General features: G+C 40.9%; 1 pseudogene; it reads right to left on the bottom strand.

Annotated features, from left to right (window-relative positions):
* LOC148189043 (uncharacterized) overlaps positions 1–11,550 on the bottom strand; it is a 28,684-nt pseudogene extending 17,134 nt beyond the window's left edge.
* Between the last annotated feature and the right edge of the window lie 1,616 nt (positions 11,551–13,166).

Genomic DNA, 13,166 nt, shown 5'->3' with positions numbered 1-13,166 from the left:
CTTAACAGGGTAACTGTACTTAAAACAAACTGCACTCATTCGCCACCACTGCTTGTACTGTTTAATTTGACACTAGCTGTCTGGATGCCCATCTTCCTTCTCTGTCTCTTGCCCCAGTGAACCACTTCGACAGTGCCGTCTCTGCTTCCTGCTGGTTCACCTGTGCCGTCAACGTGTTCTTCTTGAGAGCCTCTGTAAAACAAAGTTGGTTGACAGTATGAGCTATGAACATGATGCTCTTCAAACACCATTTAGAATTAAGTAGGGCTGCCCCGACACAAACGTGCAGGCGCACACACACTAAGTGTGTCCAGCTTGAAAGAGCTCCTGTGTGTCGCTGAATGTGTGTATCAGTGACTGAAAGACGTCTTCTCCATTTATCTGTTCGCTACAGTGGATTCATGTTAATGTGTATTTAAAGTTGTGGAAAAAATCGGGGGGCGGGGAGGTTAATAAAAAAGTCTAATCTACGGCTGTCTTCAACTAAGGATTTTTATAGTCGAATCTGATTCGACAGATTTTGCCCATAGTTGACTGATCGACGAAGAATGCTGCATGCACGACTGTCTCGTCTTTCGTGGCTGTAGCAATGATGAGTATGAGTGTGTGCTGTGAATTAACGAGTGTGTATGGAGAATGAAAACGTTAAAGGTTTGTTTTTTTTCAACCTGGGTTCTATGTTTACATATTTAGATGTGTGAATGATTCCTACTTATCGCGGGTCTTAAAATCAATCCAGTGGCTCTCCTCCGCCAGGAACCGCAACATAATCCTGTAGGGCAAATGCATCTGGCAAAGTTACGTCCACTAAAAGTGTCTGTTTTTGTCACTGACATGCTCATGTTGTTATGCTAAGAGTCGGAAACAAAAGTGACCGATAGTAACCTTTACTTGACCCTGAAACAGTCTCGTTCACAGTAAAGTGAGCAACTACTGCGTTGTATAGGGACGTGGAGGTTGCTAGGAGAGAGTTTGGGAGAGGAGATCGTTGTTTACTGAGAGGAACTGCAGAGGATTTATTCACTGACATGCTAATATTGTTATGCAAAGAGTTGGAAACAACAGTGACCTGTAGTAACCTGTCCTTGACCCGGAAACAGTCTTGGTCACGGTAAAGTCTCGGTCTGAAAACATCGCGCAACAACCTGCATTGTATAGGGACGCGGAGGTTGCTAGGAGAGAGTTTGGGAGAGGAGATTGTTGTTTACTGAGAGGAACTGCAGAGGATTTATTTCCAAATTCATAGCAGAATATTTGCCCAATGTCACCGACATGGATGAGCAGTTTGAGTATGAAGACTGTCCGCATCTTTGAGCCAGAATATACGGATGAAGAGCGAGACAGAGAGAGGAGCAACAGGCGGGTGAAGCAGCTGCTGCTCGGCTAAGAAGCTCTGACATCGGGTGGTGTTGGTGCTGCGACCCCATGCTGACGGAGGAGGAAAGCCTTTACTGTAACGAGAGGGATTTGTATATGCCCGATACCGGTGGTGATGTTTCCGGGGACGACACAGAAAGTTCCCCACACTGTGTCACTGCGTCAGAGGATTTCGCCTCTCTCATCAACCAGACTGTGCCATTTTATCATGAACCCAAAATAAACTGGAGGAGGCGACCAAGACCACAGGGACCAAACGGACAACTATCTTGGGTGAGTATTGTAAATACACACAGAAACGCAACTTGTTTACTCAGTAGTGTATGCGTTGTTTGTTCATACTTCTCATATGTATAACATATGAGACATACATCTTTATTGCACACTCAATGATCCGCACGGCGAACTGCTTGAACAGGAGTGTTAGCATCTAGCTAACTGTAGCTGAACGCTGAGCGAAGTGCGCCACGACATGTTGTTGGCACAAGCAGGGAATGCACAAACACGTGCTGTTGCTCTGTGATATATTCTAGATTATACACAGACATTAATGATCGTCTCAAAACAACGATCTCCTCTCTCAAACTCTCTGTAGCAACCTCCATATCCCTAAACAACGCAGTAGTCACGCGAGGTTTTAGACCGAAACTGTACCTTGACCTTGTTTCCGGGTCAAGTAGAGGTTACTATCAGTAACATAACATAGCATAACAATGTTAGCATGTCAATGACAAAAACAGATACTTTTAGTGGACGTAACTTTGCGGGATGCACTTGCCCCGTATGATTACGTTAAAACTGCTGTTTCTGTGTCACGGCTCCCGGCAGAGGAGAGCTGCTCGATTGATTTTAAGACTCGCGATAAATACGAATCATTCACACATCCAAATACAGGTATGTAAACACAGAGCCCAGGTTGAAAAAAACCAGAGTTACTCTTTAAGTTTCATTGTGGTGTGGCCATGATACGGCATCAGTGCTGGTATAGATGGCTCAGGGGCCGAGCACCATGGACAGCACTATTTTGTGTGTGTGTGTGTGTGTGTAGGTGCTGTCTTCATCACTTGTGTCATAGTCAGACATTTTTATGTTAACTGATGTTATCTGAGCAGTAAACACCGTCAAGCAGGTGATGGAAACGTCCACAGCTGTTGACAGGCTGCTGCATACAGTGAGAGAGAAAATAACGCCAAGTGATTGTGAGGTCTGACTTCTTCGTGGACAATGGTTTTGTGATGCAAATGTATTACTCTTTTGAACACATATGGTAATGAGAAGCAAAACGCTTTATATTTGTGACCCCAGCCAACTAGCCAGATAGCATTTCATCAACACCAAAACCAGGCCAGAACTCAGCTCACAAGACGCAGTAAGGGGAAAGTTATTGTTGATGCACGATTCTGCTGATGGGGATTTCATACAGCTTCCTGTCAAAAGACCCCAACTATCCCTTTAAAGCTACAGTTGGTAAGTTGACGAAAGTGAAAGTTAAGTCCGCAACTTGGTCGGAAATTTCAAGACAAAACACCATCAGGTGCCTTTATGAACCTCTGCCAAGAGCCCCACACACACGCAGACACACGTACACACATGAAGACACACATGCAGACACACACACACAAAGCAGCCATAACGCACCCACAGAACACGTACCGTATCCATAGCAACTGGAGACTCCAAAATGATATTGCATCTCTTTCACCATGAAACACACTCTTCTTGTGTTTGTCTGCGTGTGTGGAGGGAGGCAGGGGGGCTGACAGAGGTGAAAAGAGCGACCTGACGGTGTATCATCCTGAAATTCCCGACCAAGTCGCTGACTTTAGTTTCAGTTTTGTCAAGTTATGACGTTGTGTACGAGCTGCAATCGGCTAATCCTCCTGCACCCTCTACCTGATTGGTGGAGAGCACTCAGCCCAGTGGATTTTGGCAAATGCGATTACAGGCTGTAGGTGGAGCCAGAGGAGTTGGATTTTGTCCTAAATTAGCCATTTAATGTCCTACTATCAGAATATATTGACAGTTCCAGCAAATATGACTGAATAATTGTTAATAATTGTTACCTCCTGGAGCCGTTAGGGGCCACTGTACGCCTTGTAAAAAACTTAGAAGGCACTGAGACCCCTGTGTGACATCACATGATATCTATGAATATATTGATTTAAGCTTTAGTATTATTACTAAACAAATTAGATGAGCAGTTCTTAAGATAGTGCAGTCCAAAGAAAGTACAAAGAGATTCCTTACATTTTCATCTCAGGAGACATTTTTCCTCTAATTTCCTTTAACTTTTCTAACTGACGGAGATCCATCAGGGCAACAGAGAAATTATATCCCTACAAATGGAATGTTAACTTCTCTAACTTACTTACTTACCATACACAACGTTGAAAAGACACAAGTCCTTAAACTTCTTTTTCCCGTGACGGCCAAACATGTTATGCTCCAATGCCAGCTTGTTGGACAGAATGTACTTCATTATTCGCCTCGTTGCATCATCTACACTTGTGCCCGCTATATCTGCCACCATGGCAACCTAGGGATGAGGGCCAAAAGGAGAAAAAAAGGCTTACAATAACTGCTGAATCAATAAGCTTCAAATATTTAAAAATTCAACAGCAAAGTTAACTAAACATTTGAAGTAACACAGGTTCTGACGTTAAGGATTTTTCCTGCTTGCCCTGCCAGGCAAATACTTCCCATGTAAATTCTTACTTGCCCTGCCATTACAAGATCAGGATTTTTGGGGCTGATCACTGATTAGTGAGTTCAAAGTAAACAGACCAATCACGATCCAATCACTTGAGGGAGAAATATGTCTACTTAAATAACTTCTTTATTTACTGTTATGTACCGTTTACTGAATATCAACAAAAGTAAAAGTGTACAGTAAAACTGTTTCTGTGCTGCCAATAAGATTCAATTACGATTATTGAAGTCTCAATTTGATGACCAACTGCTTATTAATGATTATCGATTCATTTTCAGATTATTGCTGATTACTGATTTGCCATTAAAGTAACAGTATCCAAAATACACCACAAACTTAGGCTTGCACCATTAAAAACAGTCAGCTGCTGAATTACTTAACTTCTCTTTTATTTAGTTAGTTAATTAGTTACCTCAATTATCTTTTTAATTAGGCTCATTTATTTTTGTTTTAGATGAAGACTAGAGAAAAAAAAGACAATGTCCAGACTTGCAAATTTTTTTTTAGGAGTTTTTTTGCCTACAAAACAAACCCTCAGCTTTGGAACTTAAAAAAATTAACACAGTAAAATCATCATTTGTAAACATTAGTCACACATTATCTGTCCTAAAGCTAAAGCTGGCGTGACGCTATGGATGGAGAGAAAATAGCCAAGGGGACGGAGATGGAAACATTTTATTATAGCCTACAACGCAGCTGCTCTACAAGAGAACAAACCAAATTAAAAATCACGGAGTAATTAGAACAGCAAATCAACCTGATTGAGGCAAAGTGATCCGTTGTTTACGTTTAGCTATGTCTCACTATATGCATGATGTAGATGCGTGTAGTTCCCCGTGATGTGGCTCTGACCTCGGGAGACGGAGCGGAGAGGTGTCATGGGCTATTTGATACGTCAGTTGGAGCTGAACGGCCACGGAGACGAATGAAAAGGAGATGAGTGTGTGTGCCGACAATGTGCAACCTGTTCTCATGTTTAGAACTCCTTCAAGGACAGAGACAGGAAAGGAAATACAAGAACGGGGGAAAAAAGAGAAAAAGAATCTGATTCGGCGCTTGCCTAACCAGGAATGTCCACGGAAGTTCTGCTTGCCTAAAGACTTTTTTTACTTGCCCCAGGCAGTCAGGCAACTGTTAATGTCGAACCCAGCTGTAGCCTTTGTGGGTCATTCTCATGAAACCTTGGTTTCAGAGATTTCAAGCATGTATTTTTAAAAAGAATTGTGTCAACAAATTTCCTTTTTAGGCATTAATAACAAAGTCTGAAGTGTTTATTACTGTTTATTAAAAAATATTTCCTAACAATTTAACACCTTTTTGAACCTATTTTCCAAAACATGTCCTTAAAAATCTCATTACCGCAATGGATTGAAAACCTCAAGGCCATTAAGAAAGCCAATTATTTTTCAAAATTTTAAAAGTTGATAATGAACAGTCATGCACAACTACTTGAAACTCTGCAATATCAAATATTTTTAAATTTACATTTTTATCTGTTTTTAACTTGTTTCTCTCATTACCGCAACACCTTTTGCAATCTGCAACCTAATAGTTTTTATATTTCATTGAAACCTGACATATTTTTTAAATGATTTGGCAAACTTTAATGAACTTAACATGTATATTTTGCACATGCATTTAAAAACAAACTACTTTTTTTCTATTCATTAAGTTAACGTTAAATGAACACCTGTTGCGGTAATGATACATACATTTCGGAAATGAGGTTGCTGGTTTTGGTAATGCAATAATATAATAAGTATATTAAGACTGTTGGTTAGAAACATTATACAATTTTAATGTAGAAAATTATTTAGATACATAACATACATAGGCTAAAACAGAACAAAAACAGCATGTATAAAAACAACAGATCAGGGCTAAACAGAGCAACATTAGAACGTGCTAAAAACATGCAAACCATTTCATTACAGACATTTCATTACAAAAAATTATTGAACACATGGGGAAAAAACATCCATGTTTAGGTGCAGGGCATAGTTTTCTCAAGAATGAAAATTCTGTCCTCATCTACTCCTCCTTGTGCCAGTCAAAATACAAGTGCGATTTGTCCATAAAATACACAGAGAGGCTGCCAACACTACTCGAGAAAACTAGTCACCACTGATTTCAGTACAGTACAACTATAGTCAATGGTGACTAGTTTTCTACTAGAAATTACTGAGATGTGGGCCCGTCTGAGATGAAGTGGAGGTTCCTGGCATTTGGATGCTCCTCTCGTATGCCCCTCAGTACTGGGTCAAGGTGAGCCCATGTGGCTGTGGCGTCATGCTGCAGACACGCTGAGAGTGATGCAAATGACTCCACTTTGCCCCCACCAAGATAGAGAACTCCAGTATGGAGAGTGACCTGTTGATTACCACCTCCAAAGTGAGTTTCTTTTATTTCCCTGGTGTATTTGCAAGCGTAGTTCTCGCTGTAGTCTATGTGAACAACTACGTCATTTTGGGTCAGGGTCTCTCTCAAGCTCCTCAGTCTTTCAAACTGGTGCCTAACATTGTATGTATGTCTAGAGAAGTTTGGGAGATGGTCCTGAGTGAGCTCCACCAGCTTTTCAATTGAGGTATGCCTCTTTTCAAGAAAAACATTCCTTACATCCTTCGCCTCAGTGGACCCATCTTTGTATTTCTTGGTCAATGGCACAGATTTGGTTACCCACGCGTCCCATGCAATGATGTTTCCTTTTGTGGAAGAATCCAGTGTTGTAGAAATAACTTGTCTTTGCATTTGCTGCATGACCTGTACATGCAAGACGAGTTATCCTCACTACAGACACTGGCCAGGATGGCGTCCCTTGGGGATGATGTTTCAATAACCCCAAGCTGATGCAGCTTCTTTGTTTTCAGGCCAAAGTTTTTGTGCGTTTTGCAGGCACATGTTTCTCTATCAGACACTGTTCTCTGACCAATCCAAAAAGGCTTGAGTTTGAAGAACTGAGCCTTGGATTTTCAGACAAAAATCTTTTATTAAGATTGGCCATTGTGTCCATTAGGGCTCTCCTCCGGAATGCCTGTCCCTTTTTCCGAATTTCTCCTGATTTCCCATTTATCACAGTGGACACATCATCTTGGTGAAGGAAGCTGCTTACAAGAGTGCTCATAAGTCTCCTCTGGCTGCTACTGACGATGTGATATGTTTGCTGATGACGCCACTTTTTTGTTTCCTTCTGGGCATCTCTGCCTCTCATGTTGATGGTTACCTGCTTCCTCTTGGCCACCATCTCCAATCTTTTGAGTCTTTTTTTGAGTTTGTCCATCTCTTTTGTCCTTTCCACAAGCCTCTCTTCTGTGGAGTGTAATTTTGACCTCAGTTTTTGTATTGTTTTCCTTTGTCTCTTCTTCGTCTTGTCTTCTTTTTCTGTTTTTTTGTTTTTCTGTAATTTCTTTGGGATAGATGTTTTAGGAGATGAAGTTTGGGAATTGTCATCTACACGTTGAGGCTTGTCTCTTGGGGAAGCTTCTGGAAGATTTGCAATTATTACATTTGCTTCCTCATCATCCCCGCTCACTGGAGTGATATCCAGTACAGCTTTTAGCTGTTTCTTTTTGTTGTAATACCTTTTTGAGTTTTCCCGCCACTGCTTTTTCTTTTTTTCATGTTGTTTTTTTTCAGAGTTTTTTTAAGTAGGCCATTTTGCTTTGGTTTTTGATATCTGGAAATGGAAAGGAAGCATGACATGAAATGAGTGTCTCAAAACATGTCTCAACACAAATCTTGGAGTACGTCAGACCCACAGGATAGAAGAGATTGACTTACAGTGTGCGTGTGCGTATGCATGTGTGTGTGCGTGTGTGTGCATGCGTGTGTGGACTTCCTCACACTGTAAGGTACTGACTTCCTATAGACACTGTATGAGATAAGGGCATTCTGTACATTAATTACAAACACTTCCTGGGGACCCCAGGAACTCCCTAAAGGACCCCTGGTGTTCCCCAGACCCTATGTTGAGTGAAACGGGTGGTGGTAGGACCCAGATGCAGTACAACAATAGCCTCTTGCAGTTGGTAATAACTTTTATTGTCACCAACACAGAAATAGCTCAGCTTACAGACAAAGAGTTCGTTCTTCGTCGAAGCACTAGCAGTGTCTCCTGGGATCGCGTCACTGAATGAAGAAATGAAGCTTGTACCTCAGTGGCTGGCGGGAGGAAACCCGTAGCTCCAATGCAGCCGTCTCCACGTGCTGGAACGCCGACTGGGATCGAGCTGAGGATGGTCTGGAACAAGCAGGGGTTCGGTAACCGGGAAGTCCGTCCGCGGGAGCAACAGTACCGACAGGGATCAGGCAGGAGGATCGTCTTAGCTGAGCGAAGGAGTCTTTACCAGGAGAGCCGTCAGTTTTCCGAAACTGGAAACGTGGTCGAGAACAAAGAGCAGGTAGGTCCGGGGGGAGTCAGGCGAGGAGGGCAGGTCAGGAACAGGCAGAGTCGGCAACGGGTGATCTGACGGAGAAACGCTGGAAAGACATGCATTACGCAGAGGAACAATCTGGCAATGTGTGTGTGTCCTGGAGTGTCTTAAATACTGCATTGATTGGTGATGAGCTGCAGCTGAGGGGAGAGCAGGCTGCAGCAGTGGGCGTGGTCAGCAGGTAGAGTGGAGCAGAGGGAGGGTGTGTGTGTGTGTGTGGAAAAGTACTGGCAGCAGGTAGGAGGAAACAGACAGCAGGTCCATGACAGTTGAGAACTACTGCTATAGACTATAATATGCTAATAATACTATAATAGGTTATAAATATGCCAATTACTCTTTCTGTAATCTCTCCAATCCCTAACCTCTCTCTTTCCTTCCTTCAGTATTCTTCCAGCAATTCTGGGTCATTGCAAATGTTTTGTCTGTGCTTGGACAGCCTAGCCTTCGCTAACGCTTTCTTTTTTTCACTGGCTGACAGTCTGCAATGAAACAGGACATAAAGCAAAATGTCACAGTTGTAACACATAAGATAAAGAAATATATGTATGTATACATAAATAAGAGTCATAAGATAGTCATAACACAGTTATAACACAACTGTAACACGGTTGTAACACAGTTAAAACAATATAATAACATAACAGTTAGTAAAATATAATTTAAATTAATAATTCATAATATATGTTATAGTCTATATGCAATAGACTACACTTCTCATTACCGAAACAGAAGTTCTCTCTACCGCAACTGGCCTTCAATTGTTGCGGTAAGAGAGAACTGTGTTGCGGAGGATGAGGAACATTAGCATGTTTAGCTAGCAACAGAGAAGCCATGATGACTAAGCAAATTCTTACTCTGTGCACATAAATAGACATTAATAGCGTTTATTTTCCATAGAAAATTTTAAATAAAATGTTTTTCTAAATATAGAAAACTAGCTGTATCGGTAATGATAATCAGTACTGTCGTGTGTGCAGTCTGACGGGAGAAAATTTTAACTTGAGAGGAAAAAAAGATTTTCTTACCTGGTAGCCATCTTGAAAGCACTGGCCCATGAGTTGCTTTATACAACATACAACTTTATTTAAAATTCTCTTGGCATGTGTAAACAGTCCTTGAAATATGTTGCGGAGGATGAGAATGTGAGTCATGGACACTTAATATTTCCTCTATTTTTTCATCATTATTAAACATTAATATTTAATTTATTGTTTTTCAGTCACTTAAAAACATCCATTACAGCAACCATTATTTTTTTTTCAGATTACTTTTATTTTACTCTGTTAAAAAAACAACATAACATACATTCAGACAGACCTGGATGCATTGCGGTAATGAGAATTTTGTCAGAAAACACAATACAATATAAATATAATTAATTTCTATGTTGAAATCACTTTTTGTTCAAGGTAGAGATCATTATTAGCTTTATTGTAATGTTTTGTTAAATGACTAAATTGCATGTTTTATAACTAAAATTATTGCTGCCATGGTATTTCAGTGGTTTCATGAGAATGACCCTTATGTAATTTACTGTAATTTGATAAATGTTTTTATTTTGTAGGCTAATGAAAATCAATTTGGAAAAACAAAACTTTAAAAAAGACAAACAAACAAAAAAACTTACAACAGCAGACATTAGACTGCGGTTCCCCAGTTTCTCCTCGAGAGCCTCAACATCTGCTTAAGTTTGCAGCGGGAAGACCACTCCATCAGGAACCTCAGTCATTGATGCATCTTGCTTCTTCAGCAGTACATTTAGCATCTTACCATGAACCTTCTGGGTCTCCTTAATTTCTTCAACAATTGTAAGAAGTTTAGAGAACATGGCTTCACAACTGGGGCCTGCAACCCTCTGAGCAGTGGAGCTTATGCCTCGCTGGGCAATGGGGCTGGTGACCTGCTGGGCAGTGGAACTGGTGCCTCGCTGGGCAGTGGGGCTGGTGATCCGGCTGGTCATTTTCTTTGCTGCTAGCCCAAGGAGATTTTCTGGGGGAGTTGGTGGAATTTCCTCCTCTGAATCAAAATGCTCACTTGATTCGAGTTGCTTGCTTTCCCCGTACCCTAGATACGTTAAAATGAGGATATATGAGGTAAACCATACCTACTGCCTCTATATTATGGAAATTACTTTAAACCTATATTCTCCCACAAACACCAACTTTCTCTTTATCAAGCCATCTTCGGTGTCTGTCAGGTCTGATCTATACTCAGCTTGATGTAGCTTCACCCTGGCCTCTGCATAAGTGGCTGTAAAATACAATGACACAAAATAAAAGGAGTTAAGCAGATATTAAAAAAGAACTAGATTATAGGAATTTAAAATAGTTGTCGTGTATCACAAAATTCACAATTTGGATGACATCACAGTTTTGAGTCACAATTCAGTTCATTTTTCTGATCATAGACAGTTATTACGGTACCATGGTAAATAAAATATGATTATTTGAAAATTCATTCTTTAGAAGTCACGAGTAATAGCCAGTCAACACAGACATACATGCACATACAGATGTCTAATCTGCAGAGGGATGGTGTGGTTGCAGGTATCCAACCAAACAGGAGAACACCCACAACGATCATGTGTGAGAACTGAAATCAACTGAATTGAATGAATTGAGTTTGGTGTGATCCTGCTTGTTTGGAATGACAATCTGCAGCTACACCAGCCCATGACAAATTAGCTCGGGGAAACCTATAGAGAAAAATTAACATGAGAAAAAGAATAAGTTGGGGACAGAGGCTTTAAATTAAGTAAAGCAAATAGAGCAGTAGTAAATTAAATTTTGAAAAAAGGAAAAAATTTAAGTTACCTGCATTTCCCAGCACACGCACATTACACAGGATTCAGTTTTCAGCTGGTGGTGTGCCCTCTTTCACAGCCTTGGTCACATTTAGCAATCCGGCTGGTGGCCACCAGCATAGTTTTCCATCAGTGCCCTCGAACCACTCCGATGGAATGATGTCCACCTGCTTGCAGCCATCATGATCAGTTTCGTCGATAAACTCCACCACACTGAATGAGGCCATCCTGCAAAGTTAATCATTTTATGTGCTGTGTAGCTGAGGCAAAGCCACAAACATGTTCTTAAGACGCAATAATAGCAGTGGTTTTTTCGAAGTCTGTTACTGGAGCCCTGGCAAGCTGACCAGACAGTTTTGATTGTAAACAAACTCCAAGACATGTCGAGTCAATGGGGTAGTTGAAAAAATGTGCCCCTGTCTCAAAAAGTTAATTCACTATATGTGTTTCTGCACAGGAATGCACAATATTCCTCACATCTGCAACTATTCCTCCTAGTTCAAAACAATTGGAACCACTGGAGTTGGTGATTGTTGTGTCTTTGAGTGAAAACATCTTATATTGAACACCCTGATGCAAGGAAAAATCGGTTGGCAGTGGCCCAGATGAAGGGGCTGTTTCAGTTCAACACCTTCAGGCACGTCTTTTGACATGTGAGGAAATAATTGCCTTTCGTAGACACGTCTGACAATTTGTTGCACAGGACCTTGTGGTCTTCTCACCATTTTTTTCAACTGTCCCAAATAGTTCTCAAAAGGGAAACATGAAACTGAATCTAGAGGGCCATATTTTTCAGCATCATCTGCTAAATGTATAAGATGGTGTGTATTGTTAACCAGAAATTTCGTCCCATATATCTTAGCAAAGTCAGTAACAAATAATCTTACAATCGTGTGAATGTTGATGGGCTGCCTCTTTCAAGAAGCTGTAATATGCAGCTGTGGCCTATTTTAGGTCAAATAGTTGAACTACCAAAAGCAAAAGTGTTTATCATAGGTATATATGCGTGTCGGTCCGTGTACATCGCGGCCATTCGTTTTCCTATTTTGAGATTTCAAAATAAAAACGAAAAATAAACCGTTTCCCGTTTTTTTCTGTGATAATACAAAATGAAAAATGGAAAACGGGCCGTAATACATTATCCATTATCCGTTATCCGATTTAATTAGGTGCGTTTGTAAATGGAAATCAAAATTAAAATACACCCGTGGAAAACTTATTCTCGATTTCCTGTTCATTTTGGTTCCGTGACCCAGAAGTTGTACCACGAGCTAGCCAGAAAGAGAGGGCACGTCATCAGAGGGCGTCAGAAAACTCAGACCCACCGGGCTCACACTTTTAAATATGTCTCTGGATGGATATGCAGATTTTCTTGTGGAAAATAGAAGAAATGGAATGTCCTGTTGTGATGTCGCTACTGCGTTATGTACCCAGTTTGGAAGGAGACGGGGTTTTTCAGAGAGGAATGTGCTGAGGTGGTGCGCTGAGCACGGGCTTGTCAGGGACTTTTGTCCTGATAGCCAACTTGCAGTTGAAGTCGCTCAAGGTATTGCTGAGGTAAGACTGTTTTTTTTAAATTATCCACCGTACATGATCACAGTTTTTTTTAAAGTGTATAAATGAATGATACCCCTATAAAAACTTGATCACAGGTAAGCATAGAAACACGTAGGCTATCACATGGTTGTGCTCAAGGGTGTAGGTGTAGATAATAAGCTAGCTTTTGAAGACTGACTTTGTACCATCTTTTCTTGGATGAATAATGCAATATAAAACTCTGTTAAACACTCAACTCTCACCTGCTCCCATAGTCCATAACGTTACAAAGGAAAGCACAACAGAA

This window comes from Plectropomus leopardus, chromosome 8, assembly GCF_026936395.1.
Source record: "Plectropomus leopardus strain MGB_pleo_1.0 chromosome 8, ASM2693639v1, whole genome shotgun sequence".
Classification (NCBI taxonomy): Eukaryota; Metazoa; Chordata; class Actinopteri; order Perciformes; family Serranidae; genus Plectropomus; species Plectropomus leopardus.
Note: the sequence above shows the minus strand (reverse complement) of the source record. Positions and strands in the feature narration are given on the sequence as shown.